The sequence below is a fragment of the Vulpes lagopus genome, chromosome 7 (assembly GCF_018345385.1).
Source record: "Vulpes lagopus strain Blue_001 chromosome 7, ASM1834538v1, whole genome shotgun sequence".
NCBI classification, from domain to species: Eukaryota; Metazoa; Chordata; class Mammalia; order Carnivora; family Canidae; genus Vulpes; species Vulpes lagopus.
In genome coordinates this window covers 56991074-57011966 of record NC_054830.1, presented here as the reverse complement: position 1 = coordinate 57011966, position 20893 = coordinate 56991074, and positions in this window count along the sequence as shown.

Here is a 20893-nt window from a genome sequence, read left to right as displayed (position 1 = left end):
CCTCCCCATTGACATAGTCTCTGTGTCTGCTTCTTTTCCTCTGCTTGGGGTGCTGGTTTTCAGTTTCCTAGATCTCATCCCCTTTTCTAGCAATTCCCTTTGCCTTTGAAGAAATATTTGTTATATTTTATCTACTATTTCTGTGTGTTTGCAGCAGGGGGATTTTCAGATTCTGCTGTCTGCCAAGTTGCTGGTACCAGAAGTCTCCAAGCCACTTTTAAAGTGGGAAGTGCTTTCATTCATTTTTTTGCTCAAAAACATTCATTAACTTTGTCTTGCAGAGGGCTCAAGCTGGCAGCCTCAAGCAGGTTCTGGCCCTCAGTCATGTTTTTGTTCAAAATGAAACTGAAAATGGTTTGTTAAAGTCCTGATGTAGATGTAGAAAGCACGTCCTTTATGTTCACCAAATATTTAGAATTTGTGGTAGATTGCTTTAAAAAGTATCCACAGTTATTCCCTTCTTTAGATCCTTGTACCTTTGTGATGTGATGCAGGGTTAGAATGAATCCATTTCTCCACCCCGGACTCTGGGCTGGCCTGGGGCCTGCTTTGGCCAGTAGAATGTGGCAGAAGCGATAGTGTTCCAGTTCCCAGCTGTCTCAAGAGGCCCTGCACACTTCCACTGTGGCTCTTGGAGCTGTCCAGCTGCCATGTGACTAGGCCCAGGCTTTCTAGCTGGAGGAAGAGACACAGGTGAAGCAGAAGCCATCCTCAGTCCAGTTGCTGTAGGCCAGTGTCCTATTATTGCAGATGAATGAGCAAGTCCAGCTATGGCCCACTGAGCCCAGCCTAGACCAAAGAACATCTGGCCAAGGCTGGCCCAAATTGCTGACCCACAAAATCATGATCTAAATAAATAATTGTTGTTTTAAGCTACTTAGTTTTGGGTGGCTTATTGTGTAGCAAAAGCTAGCTGATACAGGACACTTTCCTGCCCACTATGTTGAAGTTTGCAATCTGTGGGCTCTTGGGTCCTAGACCTCATGTTGGGTCCTGAGTGCCCAGGCTGAGGTGAGTGAAAAGAAGTGTTCAGGTCAAGTGTGACACTGGCCACTGCAGGTTGGTCCTGAGGGGCACAGTGGAAAAGCCTCCTTTAAGTCCTGGGGCTGGAGGGAAAATGGGAGAGGGAATGTTTGAAGAGAAAAGAAGAAAGATCCTCAGCTCACTTTCAAGGGTGGGTGGGGAGTTGGCCAAGAGTGTGGGATAGGGGACAGGTGTGGCATCAGGCCATAGGTCTGATGCCAGCTTGCTGTGTGACTTGAGAAGTCCTATCTCCTTTCTGAGCCTAACTTTTCTCACCTAACGACAAAGGGAGGTGGGATGAGATGCTAGTCTCCATGCATCTGTGAGGCCTAGAACATGCAATGGTTAGAGGGGGCACCTGCTGAGCTACGTGTCCTGGATTCTAAGGCTGCCCAGCTCAGGCTGGTGTGATCTTTGTTTGGGTGAGAACCCAGGCACACTCTTCCTCCTCCTTCCCCTCCTCTCTGCTGGTCTTTTTCCTTCTGAGCAACTTGCTCCCAGGTGGCTGATAGCCAAACCCTGTGTGGAGCTCCTGCACTGTTTAGAGATCCCCAACCAAAGCTTTGACTAGTGGGGACTGAGGCATCTCTACTTATTTATAAGTGATCTGGGAATACTGAAGCACCATCAGAACCCCATAGACTCATTTGAATAGTCTGGAATTTCAAGCTTCAGGAGCCTGGTCTAGAGCAACCACTTTGGAGTGTTATTGATCAGATGTTATTTGGTGACAAGCAACAGAAACTCAACTCAAAACTACTCAAATAATTATTTTATATTGGTCTGAGTTACTTAAAGTCCAAGGGTAGATCTTTCAGGCGTCAGGCTGCAAAGATATTCTGATGCACAGAAGATGTTAGTCATCTGTCTCCTTCCACAGCTCAGCTCTACTCATCTTCTCTTGGTTCACGGCCAAGTTGGCTGTTGGCCATTCCAGACTCACAACAGAGCAGGAGGAGAGCTTCTCCTACTCAGCTGATTGAGAAACATTCTTGGAAACAAGTTTGGGTCTTGTACCCATCTTCAAACAAGCTTCTGACCAAGAAGACAGAAGGAGCTGAAATTGAGCTGCACCTGGATCACTGGCTGTGAGTGAAAAAGGAGGTCCTCCAAGGAGAATGGAAGCTGTTGATAGGGAAGGTAGAAGGATGCTGGGCAGGAGGAAATGGCAAGCGTCCTCTCCTAGGGCCCTGATTGTCCTGGTTTGGTCCTGTGTTATGCCCATCCCAGTTCAGTAGGAAGGGAGGAAGGATAGGGTGTGGTTATGTAGTTAAGCAGATAAGTCAAGAGAAGAATACTCTGTAGAATGTTGGAGAGGGTTTCCCAAATGGGGAAAAGGCTATACAGGAGATGGGGGACCAGGCTATTCGTCTGACTGCACCTCTTGCCTCCACTGTGTTCCCTCAAATTCTGCCCCTTGAGGAATCTCTGAAAAGCACACACCTGACCTGCTTAACTCCACTGGTTGCTGCCCATCACCACCTGACTCAGGGTGAAAGTCAAACTCTCGGTGACCTAATCCAGCCCCACTTTGGCCACTCTCTCCCCAAGAGTTTTCACGCCAACATGCATGACTCCATACCAAGCCCTTGCTTTCTGCCCATCTGGAGAAGAGCAAGGACCTTGCAGTCAAAGCCACCCAGTTCTCACTGTCGCCTACCTCACTCTGCCTGCACAGAGCAAGTCGTAACTGGCCTGTCCTAGTTACCACGCACACACTTAATGTGTATCAACCTTTGACTGTCACATCAGCCCTCTGGGGTGAGTGTTGTCAAGCTCATCTCACAGATGAGAAGCTGAATGAAATTTCCAAAGGTCACATGGCCAGCTGGAAGTGAAACTGAGATGTGGACCCAAGCAGCCTGGGCCCAGAGTCCACACTCAGAGAGGCACCACTGTGACTCCTGCAGGTGCTCAAGATAGCCTGGGACTCGGGACCTTCAGTAGGTTGCTCACCTCTCTGAGCCTTGGCTTTCTGTGTAGGTTACAGCAAGCTGGGCACCTGGTCCTGCTCAGTCGGTGAGGTTGATGAGCTACAGCGGACTGAGGTCACTCATCAGCCCCCCAACACTGATGCAACACATACTGTGTGCTGGCCTCTGTTCTGGGTACAGGAGTGAGAAGTGGGTACGACAGATGAGGCCCCTATTCTCAGGGAACTGACATCACGATCTAGCAACTGAGTGAGCAAGAAGACATCCAAGAGGTGAGTGCTGGGAGGAAAATTGGTAGAAGTGCCACAGAGCAGGAAGGGGGTACATCTGGTTGGCTGGTCAGGGAGGCCTCTGGGGGCTGGGAATTGGAAGGCAGAGGAACATCCAGGAGGGTATAAGGAGAGTGTTCCTGGCAGTGCCAGTATGAGAGGCTGCTGTGGCTAGATGGGGGTGGGAGGGTGTGGAGCAGGTCAGATGGAAGCCAGACCACCAGGGGAGGGTACAGAGTGTCCATGGTCCTAGGGAGGCTTTAAAAGGATCACTCATGGGCTTTGTTTGTATCAGCGCTGTGATTGGGGCAATTCTCTTCCCTCCCTGGTTCTTGGTTTCTGTGCATGTTCAGTGAGGGTGTAGCCCTCATCCTGTTAGGCTCTCACCTGTGGTGAAGTTGGGGGTTAGGGCCAAGCCTCTGGTCTCTAATTAGTCCCATGTACTGTCAGAGCTTCAGAAGAGTAACTGGCCTCCCTCCTTTTCCCCTCCCAAGGAGGTAGATCCCCACACACCCTCCTCCCACTGCACCCAGTGGGCACCACTACCCTGGGGCTGGACAAGTTGTGGGTCACTGGAGGGTCTTTCCTCCCCAGGTCCCTAGAAAACCAGGGGTGGCCTCATAAATCGCCGGGGCCACACCAGGTGAAAGTTGCAATCCTGTCTTCTTGCTATTGATTTTAAGAGCCAGGAAAAGGCCCAATTGTCTGCTTTCAGCAGGAAGAACAGCAAACCCAGAGCTCTCTGTAGGCAGTGCAGTGACAGAAGAAATATGCTCCGTTCCCTTGATATGGTCAATCGTGGCTGAAAGATGTGGGTTACGGGGGAAGATGGGCAAGGAGAGCAGGAATCTGGAGAAAAGGAGGTGCTCAGATGCACCATGTGTGCCTGGAAAATGGTTCTGTGGGTAAAAACAATACCTGAATCCTGCTCATTGTGCCAAATCAAGCAACAGAGAAGTTTTAGAATAAAAGATGAAAGTCCTCTTATCCTTCCCTCTGCCAGTTTGTATTCCTCTCCCTGACTTAATCATTTTTTAAAATATCTGTTTTTGTCCTGACCTTTTTTTAAATGCACATATATATACATATATAATTGTGGTTTAAAAAATAAATGGGATCACATTATATTATTATTCTATAATTTGATTTTTTTCAATTGACAATATGCTTCTGAGATCTTTCTAAATCTCAATGTATCTTTCTCACATCCTTTTAAAGAACATGCTATAATTTTCTAACAATTCCCTAACTGAGGAATAGCTAAATTATTTCCAATTCTTTCTTTTGAGTAAAAGGTATCTGTTTCTTTGTGTGTCTGCATGTGTGTGTGTGTGTGTGTGTGTGTGTGTGTGTGTGAGTGCATGGCATATGCATGTGTGCCTGTGTGTTCACATGTGCATGCTCAGTACCCCCTCTTCTCTTCTACTCAAACAGAAACCCTTCCTTGGGAGCCACCCCCACCGCATCCCATGAGGTGGGACCACAGCCCTAGCCTCAGAGGTGGGGGTCTGGTTTGGACATGACCTCACTACATGGTGGGGTCCAGGAGTATCTCGGGCTCAAGGTGGGCCAGTCCAAGTCCCTCTGAAATCTTACGTGTGGAAGCAAGTGCCCCCTGTCAGGAGGACCCCCGGCTCCTCAGGCCACGCTGTCCTTATGTCAGTCCTGGTGGTGAGCTAAGTGGGCAGAGAGCACAGCTTGTGCTTCTTGGGGTTGGGGTCTGGTTATGCTCGAGGCCAGCTCCTTTATGCTGTCCTGGATATATGAGCCCATACATTTCTGTTCCTCCATAGACTGGCTAGGAGGAGGTTTCTGCACTGGTTTAGTGCCTACTCTGTAGCTGGTACTATTTTAGGGCAGAAATGACGGAAAGGGTCTCTGTTTTCATGGAACTTGCCTTCTGTTAGACATGGAGAAGGCAACCTTGAAGTCAACAAATGGACCATCATGTCACCCACAGGTAACGGATGTGGCTTCCTGGGATGAAGTCCTGAGTGAGGCCTGGCGTATGGGAGTGACGACCACAAGAATGCTACAACTGGCTGGTTGCCTCTGGCTCTTCAGGGAGGTTTCCAGAGAGAGCTTGATGAGATCAGGGCTTTAAAATCTCAGCGCGAGACAGTCACAGGATTGGAGAGCTCCAGCCACATCCCTAAAACAACCTCTTTTCCTTTGTAGCCACGGGCTGAGGTAGCTGAAAATAAGACTCCAGATTTGATCATGGGGTTGCAGAATCACAGCACAAATTGAATGAACAGCCATGACAGATCTGTTACATAAATGTTGAGGCACTGATTGAAAAGGAAAGGAGTACTGAGAATTGGAACGGGGCATCTTATTGAACCCAGAAGAGCTGTCTGAAAACAGCTGGTTCTCCCTGTCTACAGAGACACATTCTTCCCTTCTTCGAAACCCTGTAGCAACCTCCCATGAGCAAGTTTCCTTGCAAGAGGGTGCTATCTTCAGGAAACAAGTCCAAAATTCGACCCAGGAGGAGGTAATTTATATCTTCATGGTGAGTCTCCCGTGACCAGATGATAGACAAAGAGAAAACGTGGCCACAGCTTACAGATAGCTCTGCATGCTAGCGGGGAGGGCTTCAGCTCTACACAGAACCTGTGTGTCTGTTCCCGTCGGCTGGAGGGATGGAGGTATGGGCCACGGCTAATGCTTTGGGGTTTGAGAAGAACGAGACATTCCTTGGGACTGGTGATGAGGAAGTTGCAGGAAGACATTGCAGGTTCAAGTCCTGACTCCTGAGTCTGCTGTAGCAGATAGCATGTCTCGGCTGCAAGTAACAGGACATCCAGCTTCTGTGGCTCAAACAGTGTTGGAATTTATTATCGGTGGAAAGAAATTTAGGGGTTGAGCTGGTTTCAGGCTGCTTAGTTCAGCAGCCCAGCAAAGTGATTGAGGGTTCAGGTCTTCCCTTCCTCTGGGTGGATCTTCTGTGGTCCCAGGTGGATGGCCAGACCCAACAACAACCAAGCAGGGAGATACTGTTTCACATGTATGTACCTCTTAAGAGTGGGGAAGTCTTTTCCAGCAATATCTCTATCCTCCCATAAATTTTTAAAGTCTCACTGGTCAGATTAGGGTCACACATCCCATCCTAAACCAGTCACTGGCAAGAGAAAGGGACACTGTGATGGATTAGATTATTCATAGGGGTGGAATAGATGCAGAATTTAACCACCTAACCTCGGTGCCTGGCAAGAACCCCTGCAGACTTCTCTGGCAGCATCCTCTACTGTGCTCCCTCCCCCTCTCCCAAAGGCTCTCCTTCTGCCTGGGGCAGCCTCCCCTCACATACCTCACATTCCTGGAAATCCCTACTAATCCTTCAGGCGTCACTTCCTCTGGGAGACCAGAGGGAGACCTCTACACACCTCTGCGGCTAGAGACCTCCTTTAATTTCTCACAGCCTGTACTTATAGGAACCATTTACTGTGGTGGGCCTACTATATGTCCAGGACCCCGTGGATCACCACCTGAACTGAAGGCAGATGCTCAACCACTAAGCTACCCAGGCGTCCCTTAGGGGCTGTATTTATATCACTGAATGCTCCTGACAATCCTAGAAGTAATGGTACTAGTCCCATTTTATAGGCAGAAATACTGAGGCTCAAAGAGTATTTGATTGCTAATCTCATCAACCTCATGCTCTGGTTCCTTGCAACAGCTGTTGTTGGCTATGTTAGCCATTAAGGATTTGAGGTGGGTCTGCTTCTGACAGGAGCCACCAACTTTTTCTCTGGTCCAATGGTACACTCCAGGAGTAGACGATAGAAGAACGGCTGATTGCACAGCAGTTTAAATCAAATCTCAGGACAATAACTGGCTTCCATCCATCCTTTCCATTTACACAATCACCTACCCAACTGTCCATCTGTTTGTTTGCCTGACCATCCATCCATCCATCCATCTATCTATCCATCTATCCATCCATCCATTTATTCATCATCTATCCATCTATTTCTCTGTCTGCCTGTCTATCCATCTGTCTATTCATTCATCCACTCACTCATCTGTCTGTTCATCTACCCCGCTATTCATCTGTCCATCCATCCATTCATTTGTCCATCTGCTCACCATCTACCCATTCTTCCCTTTGTGTATCTACCCATTGTTCCATCTATCCAGCCACCTGTATGTCTACCCATCTATCCATCCAATTAACAAATATGTATTGAATGCCTACGTGGCTGTTGCGGTGTTAGGCACTAGGAATAAAATGATGAGCAAAAATTAGATTTGTCCATTGCTACATTCAGAAGCCACTTTCCCTCATCCCATACACAGCCTGGGGAAGGGACAAGCCATGGCCCAGAACGGAAGATGAACATCCCTGTGCTATGGTCTCAGTTGCAGGATGGCTTTGGGGTAAGAGGAAAGAGTTTCTGAATCACAAAGCAAGAAGAATTTATGCATACGAACGAGCTTTTGCTAGGTGGTAAACATTTCAGAATTACTCCGAAAATCACACTGTGATGGGGACAAGAGTTATTGTTGTTTTGTATTCTTCCTTCTATCTCAGGCTACCCCCAAAAGAGCACAGGTCCTCCTTTTCCTGTTCCTCCATGCCAGTCACCTTCAAATGATTTGAGTTGCACAGCTCGCCAGAAACTATTTTTTTTGAGCACAGCACCCCCAATATATGTTCATTTATGTATAAATTATATACATATCCTAAAGTCAATCCATATAATAAATATTAGCAAAGCTTAATTTCTTTCTTATTCATTGGGTTATATATCTCCTGATGTGTTATTTGGCATGCACAGTAAGTGCCTCCTGCCCTCCTGTAAAAAAAAAAAAAGTATTGTCTTTGCTTCCCTGTTCTGTCTGTGTGGTGAAGGATCCCAGGCATGAACAGAAGGGAGTAGAGCCAGAGATGCTGGGAAAAGGGGGCCACTTTGGCAGAGAGCTGAAGGGGTGGGGTGAGGTCTGGAAAGCCACTAGGAGCCACTGGGAGCCACGGGGGAGCTGGCTGTGGAGGCTTTGCAGTCTGTGCAGGATGGAAGGGTTGGTGATTCTGAGAAGTGTTCCTGGGTTATGAACCAGAGCCTTTGAAGCTCCTTTGTGCATAGAGGACAAGCTTGGACGGGCTTTTTAGGTGCCTTTAGCTTCTGGGCTTTTCTGAATGTGACCCTCTTTGAAAGATTCAAGATGGGGTGGTGGGGAATATTTTTTCTTTTAAGTAGTAAAAAAGAAATAATGGTATAAGGCAGGTCTCCCAACCTCAGCACGATTGACATCTGGGGCCTGACTGTTCTTTGCTGTAGGGACCATCTTGCGCATTGTAGGATGTTTAGCCACATCCCTGGCCTCCATCCACTAAGAGCCACTAGCATTCCCATTCCCCAGTGTGAAAACCAGAAATGTCCCAGGCACTGCCAACTCTCCTGGGGGGCACTATCCTCCTAGGTGAGAGCTGCTGGCTTGAGGAAACAAGTATAAGCATGGGCTATTTCCTTGGGACAAAAATCATAGAATTATGGGATGTGAGGGTGTGAACATTTTCTTTAAAATAATGTAATTTTTATTTTTTAAATTTTTTAAATTTTTTAAAAAAGATTTTATTTATTCATGAGAGAGAGAGAGAGAGAGAGAGAGAGGCAGAGACACAGGCACAGACACAGGCATGAAGCAGGCTCCATGCAGGGAGCCCAATGTGGGACTCGATCCCGGGACTCCAGGATCACGCCCTGGTCAGGCACTAAACCGCTGAGCCACCTAGGGATCCCTTGATGGATGTAATTTTTAATAATAAAATTAATACATTTTTGCTGCAGAAAACTTAGAAAATGCAGAGATCCACAGAGCCAAAAACAGACTCACTCCACTGTACCCACCAGAGATAACTATTCCTAATATTTCTTTTTTTATTCCTAATATTTCTTTTTTTATTCCTAATATTTCATTTTATAATCTTCTGCCGTTTTTCTATGCATATAAATAGACACATTTTCTATTTTTAAACAAAATGAGATTATAGCACACACACTGTTTTGTAATGTTCTATTTTCATTGAATGATGTACGATGACCATCTTTTCATATCAACGAATATAATTCTGCCACAAAAATATTCCTGGCCATTGACTGTGACTGTGATTGTATTATAATTTATCCAAGCCCCTGTTGCCCCTGTTGCTCTTTAAACATTTATTTTTATTTAGCAATTAATGTATGTTTACTGTAGGAAAATGTTAAAATTAAAATAACCACAATGTAGCAAGTAAACATTGCTCACAATCTCACCAGCCATGGATAATTGGTGTTAATATTTTAGCGTACATCTTTTCTTATTTTCTTTACAAAAACAAGGAAATTATTGGTATGTGCTTTTTATTAATCACTCTTTTCACTTCACAATACAGTTATGGTGTCCGTACTGTATGATATCATTATTGATGGTGGCATAGAATTCCGCTGTATGAAAATACATGACTTTATATAACCAATGATTGCCTATTAGTTGACATTTAGGCTACTTATTTGCCATTCAAAAAGCACTGCAATCAACAGCTTTGTAGTTAATTATTTTTTTAGGACAAATTTCTCCAAGAAGAATGGGTGGGTCAAAAGGTATGCAAAATGGGCTCGGATATGGAAAATGAAATTGCCCTCTAAAAAATTCTACCACTTTATGTTTCCACCAAGAAAGTACAAATGCCCATATTTCCATACCCTTGCTAACATTGAATATAATGATAGTAATAATAAAGTGCCAATTTTATAGGTGAAAAATGATAGCTGGTTGCTTGAATTTGCATGTACTTGAATACTAATGAGGCTGACAGTTTTTTCAAATGCCTTTTGGTATTTCTATTTTTCCTATTGCAAACTGTTCATACTCTGCTCATTTTTCTATTTGTATGTTAATATTTCCTTGATTATTTATATGTTAAGAATATTAACCCCTTACCTGGATACAATAGATTGTAGTCCTTTCCCCAAATTCATCACCTCCTTTTCATTTTGTTTTCTTTTTCATTTTGTTTTGTTTCATCTGTTTAAACTAAAACATACAGAAGTTAAAGATGTTTGTAGTCAAATCTGTGAATCTTTTGTGATTTTTGCTCTGGATGTCATGCTTAGGTACAGCATTTTCCACCCCAAGATTTATAGACACTCATTGATATTTTATGGTTTGTCTTTAAGTTAGTTTGCCTTTTTTCCTGGAATTTATTTCATTTTATTATTGCCTTGACCCACTGTTTCTCATTGCCTAGAAAGACCCTTTGTCATGTGGGAGCATCGTGTGAGCACCTGGCTGTGTCCTCATGCTCTGACCCATTCCATGGGCTTAATGGCTCTGCATCAATGGCACACGTTTATGGATTATGGCTTTATGATGGATTTTAATATCTGAGAACAAGCACCTCCTCAGTTGACTTCTTTTCAACATTTCCCTGTCCATTCATGAACTAAATTTTCCTGGTCCATTTTGCAATGATTTCTTCAAAGTCAAAAAGATAAAAATCTCATTTGGACTTCAAGTTGAATTGTATCATCTTGAGAGGTCAGTCTGGGTGGAATTTATATAAATACCATATGAAGATTAAATCTTGCCAAACAAGGATAAGGCACATGTCTCTATTTGTTCAAGTTGTCCTTAAACTTTCTGAAAGATCTTTCTGGAAACTTCTGTGGTTAAAAATGAAATCTTTGGTCATGTTGCATTGAGGCCAGAGAATGTTATCCTTACAGTTCCTCTGCTTTTGTTTTCTGTTAAAAGTATTTATTTAGATACTTTGATGGTGACATATCTGGCCAGTTTATTCGAGGGATGTTGTAAAGGAAGACAAGTTTTCTGTTTGTGAGGTTCAAATTTTATAATACATACCCCTCCCCTTCAAACACACCCACATGCATTGTTAATAATATTATTCAGAATCTTTACTGCCTTCTTCCTTTCTGCCTACTTGGTCTATCAAGATTGTGAGAAATGAATTATAGTTCTCAATTAGTATATTCACCAAACTCTCTCGTATTTTCATGAGATTTTACTTTCTATATTTAAATGAGACGTAATTTGGTGCATACAATTTCATGACAGTTTGGTGTTCCTTGTCAGTGTAATGCTTTTTGTCTCCTCTGTGGCTACATCTGAAATTAATATCTGACCCATGCTTTCCTCTTAATTTTATACCCTGGTATATATTTATCTTTTGTAACTTTGCTTGGAAATGTCTCTCATGAACAATATTTAGCTTGATTTTGTTTTACTCGATATGAAAAGGTGGACTCTTTAATCAGGTTTGCTTTAGACTTACTGTAAAACAAGAAGCTAAACACGTATTGTTGTAATTAGCAATTTCAGGCTTGCTTCTGGCAACTTCTTTTCTGGTTTCTGCTTTTTGTTCCCCTTAACATCTTATTTGCTTTTTATGTATTTCAAGGTTTTGGGAAGTTCACGTGTTCCATTTTTAGCTTAACTATTTTCAGCTTTTCTGACATGTTCTTTTGCCCTTTTTTTTCTAGTTGCCAGATTCAGTAGTCAAACACAGAACTTTTAGGGTCCCCCCATTTTAGACAATATTAGAATTTTTTTTTTGGTTGCCAGAGACACTGGGAAGCAGCTGGGCTGATCGGGATGTGTGGGGGTTGGCCTCCTGGGCAAAAAATGGGTGTGTAGAAGTCGCAGAATGGAGAGTAACCAGTCTGAGGTTGTCCTGGGGATCTAGAAAACCAGACTGGGTGTGAGAATCCCCCAAATTCTCCTGCTCTCTTACTGTGGTCGGAAGGTGCCTGCTGCAGTAAGCATCCATGGTCACCTGACTGCATCCCCACCGGGGCAGGAAAAGGTGGGAACAAAAGACTTTCCTGCATTGCCAAATCTTATACTAGGAGAGATGCTCTTGTAGAAACCCCTGGGTGACTTCCCCACAGAGCACTGCCCATAGCTGGGTCACGGGCCTGTGCTTGGGCCAACTGCTGGTCCCAGTGACAGACTGTCCTGATGGCTTTGGACAATCACAACCCACCTCTGTCTGGCTTGTATTCACCAAATGGTGGCATAGGGTCAGGGATTCTTAGCCTCATCCTACTTCATCTATCAGTAGAAGTTGAAGTGGATCGTGCCCTTTGCTGATTTTTTTTTTTAAAGATAGCTTTATAAAAGTATAATTTACATGTAATACATTGCATTCACTGAAGTGTGCGAGTCAGTGAGTTTTTACAGAGGCATTCACCATGTGACCACCGCCACACTCAAGCTATAGAACACCGGCATCGGCCCCCAACATCCCCTCATGCGCCCCCAGCCACAGCCCCAGGCAACTCCTGGTCTGCTTCCTGTCACTCCAGGACATTTTGCACTTGCCAGAGTGACTGTAAGTGGAACCGTACAGCACACGTCCCCTAGCATAAGGGCTTGTCTCGCTAGCGTGGTGGTTTTGAGGCTCACCCACGCTGCGCTTGTTATCAGTGGTGCATTCTTCTCTGTTGCTGAGTGGTTTCTGCTGCACGGATGGATAAACCACACTTCCTCTAATCTCCTCTTGCTTTTTGAAGCACTTTCTCCACTTGGCTTACAGGAGAAACCCTTCTTGTCGGCCTCCTCCTCTGGTTTCATTCCTCTCTGACCTCTTCACCCTGGGGTGCGTGCTCAGGCTTCGTCCCCTTCCCGTGTCTATTACACAGGTTTCCGGGGCCTCACCCAGCACCAGGGCTTCCAACAGCCCCTCCAGCCACCCTGAGGAGGTCTTTCCTTTCAAATTTACAACTTCCGCTGGGCCTCCTCCACAGAACCCCACACTTGTGGGTACAGGTCCTGCTTACCATCCCCTACTGGACATAGTCCAGTACCCGCTGTCTCTTACCATCCCTGAGTCCGTGTTGGTCTCCTCCTGCTGCTGTAACAAATAACCTCAAACATCATGGCTTCAGCGATGCGTCCCTTCCCTGCAATTCTGGGGGTCCAAGTCCTAGCATCAAGGTGTCAATAGGATGATGTTCCTTCTGCGACTCTAGAGGAAAATTGGTTTCTTTGCCTTTTCAGCTTCCAGAGGGCCCTGCATTCCTTGGCTGTTGGGCCACCTTCCTTCAAAGCCAGTGAAGCAGCTTCCAATCTGCCTTTCTCTCTCCTTCTTTGACCCTCTTGCTTCCTTATGCCTCCTTACAAGGATGACATTGTAAGTCAAGTGATGACATTAAGCCCCCCTGGATAATCCAGAATAATCTCCTCATCTCAGTGCCCTTCACTTCATCATGCCTGCAAAGTCCCTTTTGCCAGGTTAGGTGACATATTGTGGGGATTGAGATATCTTTGCAGGGGGCACTGTCCCACCTACCACAGTGTCTTAGGGGGGACTCCTGTCCTCTGTCCCCATCTCAGGTTTCCTTGTCTCAGACAATGGCCATAGCCAGCTCCCTTCTATTTGCTGCCTTCTGCTCTCATGCCCATCCATCAGGGAAACCTCTTGGCTCCAGCATGAAGTATACCCAGAACCCGGCCACTTCTCTTGCCTGCATGCCTGGCTTTTGGCCAGGTCACTACCAGAGCCTCCGGGTGGTCTCCTGGTGCCAGGCCCTCAGAACGGCCCGTTCTGCCTCCCGTGGTGTGTGATCTGTTCCTTTGGCCATATCTCTAGCTGACACCCCAGTGTTCCTGGGTTGATCCCCTTGGTCTCTGCACTGGTGTTCCATCTGCCCGGAGCCCCTTGCCTTGTTCTCAGGGAGCCCTTTCATGAGCACCCGATAACCCCCACCCTGTGGGGTCCCTGCCTCACCTGCTGTGTTTTGCTTTTGCGTGGTAATTATCTCTTTGTACATACTTAGGCTCCGCTTCAATATCTCAGCTCCTGCACATGGCTTGTCTTCCTCATAGAATGCAAGTCTCATGAAGTGGGAGCTTGGCCCATGCTGTTTGCAGCATCCTGAATAGAATACAGTCCTGGAACCTGATAGGTCCTCAGGACACATGTGCTAAATGGGCGAATGAGGAATGGAAGTCAATGTGGGCTCAGGGTGGGTGGGATGCCCCGAGATCAAGACTGCCCAGGGCCGCAGAGGTTCAGTGAATGGGAGGGTGGCCTGTTGGAGTCAGAGCTGTGCTGAGCGGGGTTTTCTTTCCCTTGGGATGAGTCTTGGATGGGTGGGGGTGAGATGAGGTTGATGGGGAGGGAGGGAGCCTATCCCAGACAAGAGGGCCAGGCGAGGTGGGGGGCAGGTGGTGAGGAAGAAGCACACTATAAGACTATGATATTGGGTGGGTGTGAGCAGGGGCCACAGTGTGTGTGGCTTTGCAGACCTGCCTGTGTGGAGTGGGGCTTGGTCACTGTGTCTGCCTGAGGGGCATTATTCGGGGTGTGTGTCTGCAGCATGATTTGTGTGTGTATTTATGAATGTTGAGTGTGTGGTGAGTGTATGAGTGTGTAAGTGTATGTGTTTCTGAGTGTGAGCATCTGTGTATGTGTGTGTGCACATGTGTGATTTGTATCCTTGTGTGTTCATGTGCATTTGAGTGCATCTCTGTGCCTACGTCTGAGTGTTTGGTGAGCAGCATGTCGGAGTGTGTTTTGTGAACATGTGTGTATGTGCTTGGTGTCTGGATGTGTGAATCTCTGGGAGTGAGTGTGTGCGTGTCCACAAGAGCGCATGAGCAGTTGTGCTTTGCCTGCCCAGCTGTGTGTCTGTACATGTCTGGGTCTGGGCGTCTGTGTACGACAGTTGGTGCACGTGTGACTTGGATGTGAGTGGTCACGTCTGTGTGTGGCCACGGGCAGGTGCCCTCAGGTAGGGAGCCAGGGTGCCCGGGCAGCCCCTCCTGCCAAGCCCTGTGGCCCCTCCCAGGTGGGTGAACTGACCACGAGAGCCCGACACCCTGTCCCTGAGACCCTTGTCACCAGGCACAGGACAGGAAAAGAGCACAGAGGGGCCCTTGAGCCGGTGCCCTTCCCCCAGCGCCTCGCCCCTCGCTGTCACTGGGGCCACTGGCTCGGGTTAACTGATGGAGGGAAAAACCCATTAAGCGGCCGCCTCTCCCAGTCATCCGTTATCGGTTCCTGCTCGCCTGTAGCCCGGCTGACGCGCACTCGCTCTTCTTCACATAATTGAAGAAAGTTTTCCCATTACCCGCCGTCTCTGCCACGCGGTGCCCGCCCTCGCCCCTTCGCGGTCCCGAGGATTCTGGTTTCTTTTCTTCCTCCTGGAGAAGCTGACCTAATTTCCTCTGCTCGTCATTTTCTCCCAAACTCAGAGTGGGCTTCTCCGCGCCGGCTCCCCGCAGGCTGCTGGGAGGGGTGGGCACAGGGAGGGCTCCCTGCTCTGGCGCTCTGGGACAGCAAGCCTGGCTGGCCTGGGGGCAGATCAAGGGCCCCTTGAGGGATGTGCCTGCGGGATGTGCAGCCTCTGAACTCCCGTGTGTCTGCCTGAGCTTGATGAGCTGTCATGAAGCTGTGTAGGTGACAAATGGAGACTCCAGGCACAGGGGTGGCACCCCGGTGGGCTCCCCGTGGGAGGTTCCTGGCCCTCTCTGCTTTGTTCAGGTGGAACCAGGGTAACTTTGGCTTCCTGATGAACATGACCACGAACAAAAGTGCTTTGTCTTTCTCCGCCTGTCTGGTCCCTCCCAGGGGGAGGGGGTGTGGGAGATGCTTGGATCCTTACCAGGTGCCAGACGATGGCCCTGCCAGAGGTTTTCTCTATCCCTGCCAGGCGGCCTGCAGTTGGTACGTTGGTCTCCCTGGCACCCTTGCTATAACCCCGGCTTCTCCTACCCTGCACATTGACCTCTGAGCCTCTTACTACCCCAGGAAGACTCTGTCCCTTGCCTGGGACCCACTGGACCCCACAATTTGCACAATGCCCCAGGCCAGCAGACCCTTGCCTCCCTGCAAGAAGTATGGACCAGACCTTGTGCTGGGTGGGGCTGGGTTTGGGGAACGCTAGAATGAATACCTGTGGGAGCCACGAGGGGCGATGCCTGCTCAGGGCTGCCTAAGACCCAGAAAGCAGGTGAAGCCCCATTGTGCATAGCCTCATTGCAGAAGAGCCAGAGGGACAGCTTCAGCTGTCCTGCTTCTTGGTACAGGGACGCCTGTACTGGAAATCGAGCTGCACAGAGCTCAGGCCACACCCTGATGCCCACCTCCCAGGAGGCCTTGCTGGGCGAGGCCCCAAGTGCAGGCTGCCAGAGATTTGGGAGCTTTCTTGATATTTAACCCAGCTGTTCCTGCCACACTGACCTTGGCCTTCCACCTGCTCTCCGGGCCTCTGTACCTTGCCTTGTCTTATCCTGTGTCCCTAACACCGTCAGAACAATGCTTCCAACCTGCTGGGAGGGCAACTGCAAGGGAGACCAGCTCTGGCCATGTCCATCACCACTTATGTCCCTTAGGCACCCCTGAACGTGGTCACTATGGGTGGGAGCAGAGTCTGGGCCTTCTCATCCTGCCAGGCCTGAGTGTGCCTCTCATACCCCGAGACCCAGGGCCGCCAGGGCTGACTGAGCTGGGAGCCAGTACTGATGAATACTGATGTCTGCATCCCTTCAGTCCCTCCAACCCAGATGCCTCACCCGGGTTACAGTGGCCAGGTGTGTGAGGAACATCCCTGGCTGGTATAGAGCAGCCTCAGAGGAGCCTCAGAGACCACCTGCAATGAGCAGAATGCTCCCCACTCTCTGTCCCCAGCATCAGGCCACTCCGACAGCACTGTGGCCTGCCAAATACCAGAGCCAGACTGTAGGGGTGTCCTGCACCTGGGCCGGCCTGATGCCACCCACCATCTGCACCCCCCCGCACCCTTCACTGTGGGGGCCATTTGGGAGCTGCCCCCTTTAGGCCATGTCAGCCCCCACAAGATAGCATATGTCAGCCCATGACTCGAGAGACAAAATGCAACAGGGTTTCAGGGCCATAGCCTGGATGCCACAGCCTCACCTCCCCATTCCTCCCCTCGGTTTCCTCCTCTGTAAAATGGGATGATGATGATGATGATGATGATGATGATAGATCCTTCCTCACCAGGTTGTTGCAAAGTCTGGCCTAAATGAGTTAATAAATAGAAGGCACGTGCAAGAAGGGTGGGCACATGGTAACCCTTCGGGCACAGTTCCTCTGTCCCACACCTCTCACCACCAGATGCTACCGTGTGTAGCTCCCATGCCCGGCTCCGGCAAGCCCTCCACCCTGCCACGCCCCTGGAGCAGAAGGGTGGGCGGCTCCCTGGGTCGCGGCCAGTCTGCAGATTTGGCTTCGTCTCCCTGGTGGAATGGGCTTTGCTTTTTAGTTTTTATTCAGGTCGAAGTTCCTTGTAGCATGTGCACCGACACTCCACATGTATTTCCCTTGGGGGACACCCATGCAGATTGAGAGAGGGGACGTTGCCTGCACCTCGGTAGGGCCCCAGGAAAATGCTTGCTGCATGGAGCCAGCCACTAGCCCGAGCCCTCTGGCGAGAGGTGCTGGGGTGCAGGTGTTGTGTCCTCTCACTAAAAGTCACATTTGTGAGCTCCATTTGCAGGGCTGGTGTATCAATCCTTTGCTCTGTGTTGTTGTTACATAAGTATTTCTGTGTATGAATACACTCTGTAGTATCCTGAAAATTTTAATTGCTTGACAATGATTCATTAGATTTCACATAAACACGTAGATATCTGAGTTCTCTTGAAACATGGGAGGTCAGGGAGCACAGGGCCCGTGTTCTCACGTGACAGCGTAGGGTGGTGCCCAATAGGGCTGCCAGCCAACCGAGCCACAGTCCCTGCTGCTTCCTCCTGTGCCATACCTGGGATGTCTCCCCCACGTGCACTGCCAGCCCCACCCCTCTGGGCATCTGGCTGCAGCCCCTAGGTGGTCTGAAAGGGGCCACCTCATCCCATCTATGTCTTCTGGTGTGGTCCCCTGATTGATTGATTGATTGATTTTAGAAATGGCCACAAGTCCTGCTCCCTTTCACAATGGGACCCTGTGGTTCCTCTTGTCCAGCTAGGGTCTACTTCTCCACCTCTGCCCTGGGGGCAAGTCACATCACTTGTTCGGCCAATGGGACATCAGCAAATGCGTCACTGGCAGACACTGGAAAATCACCTGCATGCTGGAGCTTGCTCCCTCTTGCTACCCTTGAACCCAAGACTGTCCTAGGGATGAGCCTGGGCTAACCTGCAGCCAGAGAATAAGAAGCCAAGTGGAGAGGCAAGGTGCAATGGCCAACAGAACTGCTGCCATCAAGACATGGCAGTGAGCCACTCTTGAACTGATCACAGGTACTTGGGAAAGTGTGGAAGATCTAGGTCAGACCAGCCCCCAGCTGACCTGCAGAATGGAATGCTAAATAAGAAATGGCTATTGTTTTAAGACAGTTTTGGGGTGGTTTGTTATGCAGGGAAAGCTAGCTGCTATATTGTTATTTATGCTCAGTGAACAAGCAGTGCCCTCTAGAGAACAAGGGGTTCCTAGGAGAAGGCTCTGTCCCTCCTGACAAGGCAAGTGGCAGCCCCTTCCTCCCAGCACTGCTCCCATACGACTGTGCAGCAGCCCTGCCCCCATGGTTGAATTTCCAGCCTGTTCCAGGGGACCTGGGCCCTCTGATTCTACAGGACAGGGTCTGCTGACCAGCACTGTGCACTCAAGAGGGAATTTGGGCCATGTATCATCAGGACCTCTCTGCCACGGCCTCTCCTACCTGCTCTGGGTGCACAGAAGCCCAGCAGTGGCTCTTTCCTGGAAGTCCACTCAGGAAGCTCCTCACACGATGACTCCTGCTGTCCTTGTCCACTTCAGCACTGGCCCTAAACATGGCAGCCCACACATGCTCTGTGCCTGGACTGCTGTGGCTACGGCTCCTTGTCCCAGCTAGCCCAGCTACCAGATGCTTCCTAGAGCCTCACCTGGGCCCGCTGTCTGATTTGAGACCGGGGTGCTTTGCTAAACATCAACCAGGTCTGTGGTATGAGGGCTGACCAATTAGAACAGGCACCGTCCATGTTCAATGCCAGCCTCACGTCCCTGGCCCTCCACACGTGTGAATACATGCACCCACATATGTGCCCCACTGGGACCCCTTCAGTCCCACAAGGCCAGCCTCATTTCTGCCCTTGTTGCCCACCTGTCCTCTGGGTAGGGAGAGTGGGTGTGTCCTTAGTTTCCCCAACTGCACCAGAAGACTGGACCAGCTTCTCTAGAAGGTACTCTGGCTAACTGGCTGTTTCTTGGATGCTTCTTTCCCTTACTATGACCTGGTGCCTTGGTGCTGGGGATTTGGGGTCTCAGTTTCCACATCTTTGCAATGACTCTCCCAGCTCAAAGCCTCCATCCCAGCTCCCAGAACTGCTGTGCAGCATTCCGGATCATGAAGGACCAGAGCCATGTGGTCTGGTGGTGAGGGTCTCAGAGGACGGGGCTGTGACCCAAGGCACCCGCCTAGCCGGCAGCTCTAAGTGCCAAGGAGGGAAAGATGTGGCTGCCCAGTTTTCTCACTCCTTCCAGACCAGGTCAAGGCCTGTGTACTCCCCGTGACCTCCTCCCAGAATCTTCTTCATCCTGCCTCACCCAGGTGAGTGAGATGCTTCAGACCCAGGGAAAGCGACCCTGACTTCTCCGAGGCTGGGGTCACTCCAGGCGGAGCTACAATCTGACCATCAATCTTGTGATGATTTGATGAGCTTGTCTGTCTGGCACTAAAGCATCAGCTTCATGAGGGCTGGGCTGTCTGTCTCTGCTCCCCATCTCGTCCCCAGAGCCTGGTGAGTGCCTGTCACACAGTAGGTGTCCAGTAAATATTTGCTAGGTGGATGGACAGTTGTGGGGAGGACTTCTGGGCTATGGGAGGGCTGGGACAGGCTCCTGCAGGGAGCATTCCTGCCTCTCTCTCTGTGGTGGCGCTGGCTCCGTGGACGTTCTGGGCTGTGCTGGGGCGGGAGATGTCAGTGAGCTGAGAGGGATCCTCGAAGTGACAGGTGCTTCTTAGCTCCAGGCACGCCCGGGGCCCAGGCTGAATTGGCTCTTCCAGCAGTTCCAGCAGCCCCTGTTTCCAGGGCTAATTGGGGAAGGGGAGGGGGAGCCAGAGGTGGGGGACCCTCTATTCTGGGCTGTCTCATGACAATGGTGAGCCAGTGTATAAGTGGAGTTGGGGGGCAGCGAGGGAGACAAAGGGCAAGAGATGGAGGGAGACTGCACACAGTACACGTGGTGCAGGAGTGTGTGTCTGGAGCGGCCTCGGTTTGTGGCCAGGTTTTATATGCGCATTTGCACGTGTGTGTGCTTTTATGTCCTTGGTATCATGCAGGCATGTGCCTGTATATTATTTATTTCTGTGTGTTTTGTGAGCACGAGTACATGTGTACCTTATGTGTGTCTATGTGTTTGTGTCTAAATTGTGTGTCTCTGAGGACACGCTTTTATGGCATGTATCCTGCTTCCTGCATTATTTCTATGTGTGTCTGTGCCTTGGGTGTGTGCATCTACATGTGTGTGTTTGTGGCCTGAATTGGTACCTATGTGTGCGTGTGTGTGTAGCACTGGATGTGCCCCTGGCGCAGAGCACTCCCCCACCAGGTTCATTATAGGAATGGCAGGCCTGTCCTTCTCAGTCGTGGCCCCACGCCATCTTGTACCTCTCCAGCTCCATCCTCTCCCCTGGGTCCTCTGATGATGGGTAGCACCACCCCCCCCCAGAGGCCATGGCCTCCTGCTCAGCCAGCCCCTCCTACGAGCTC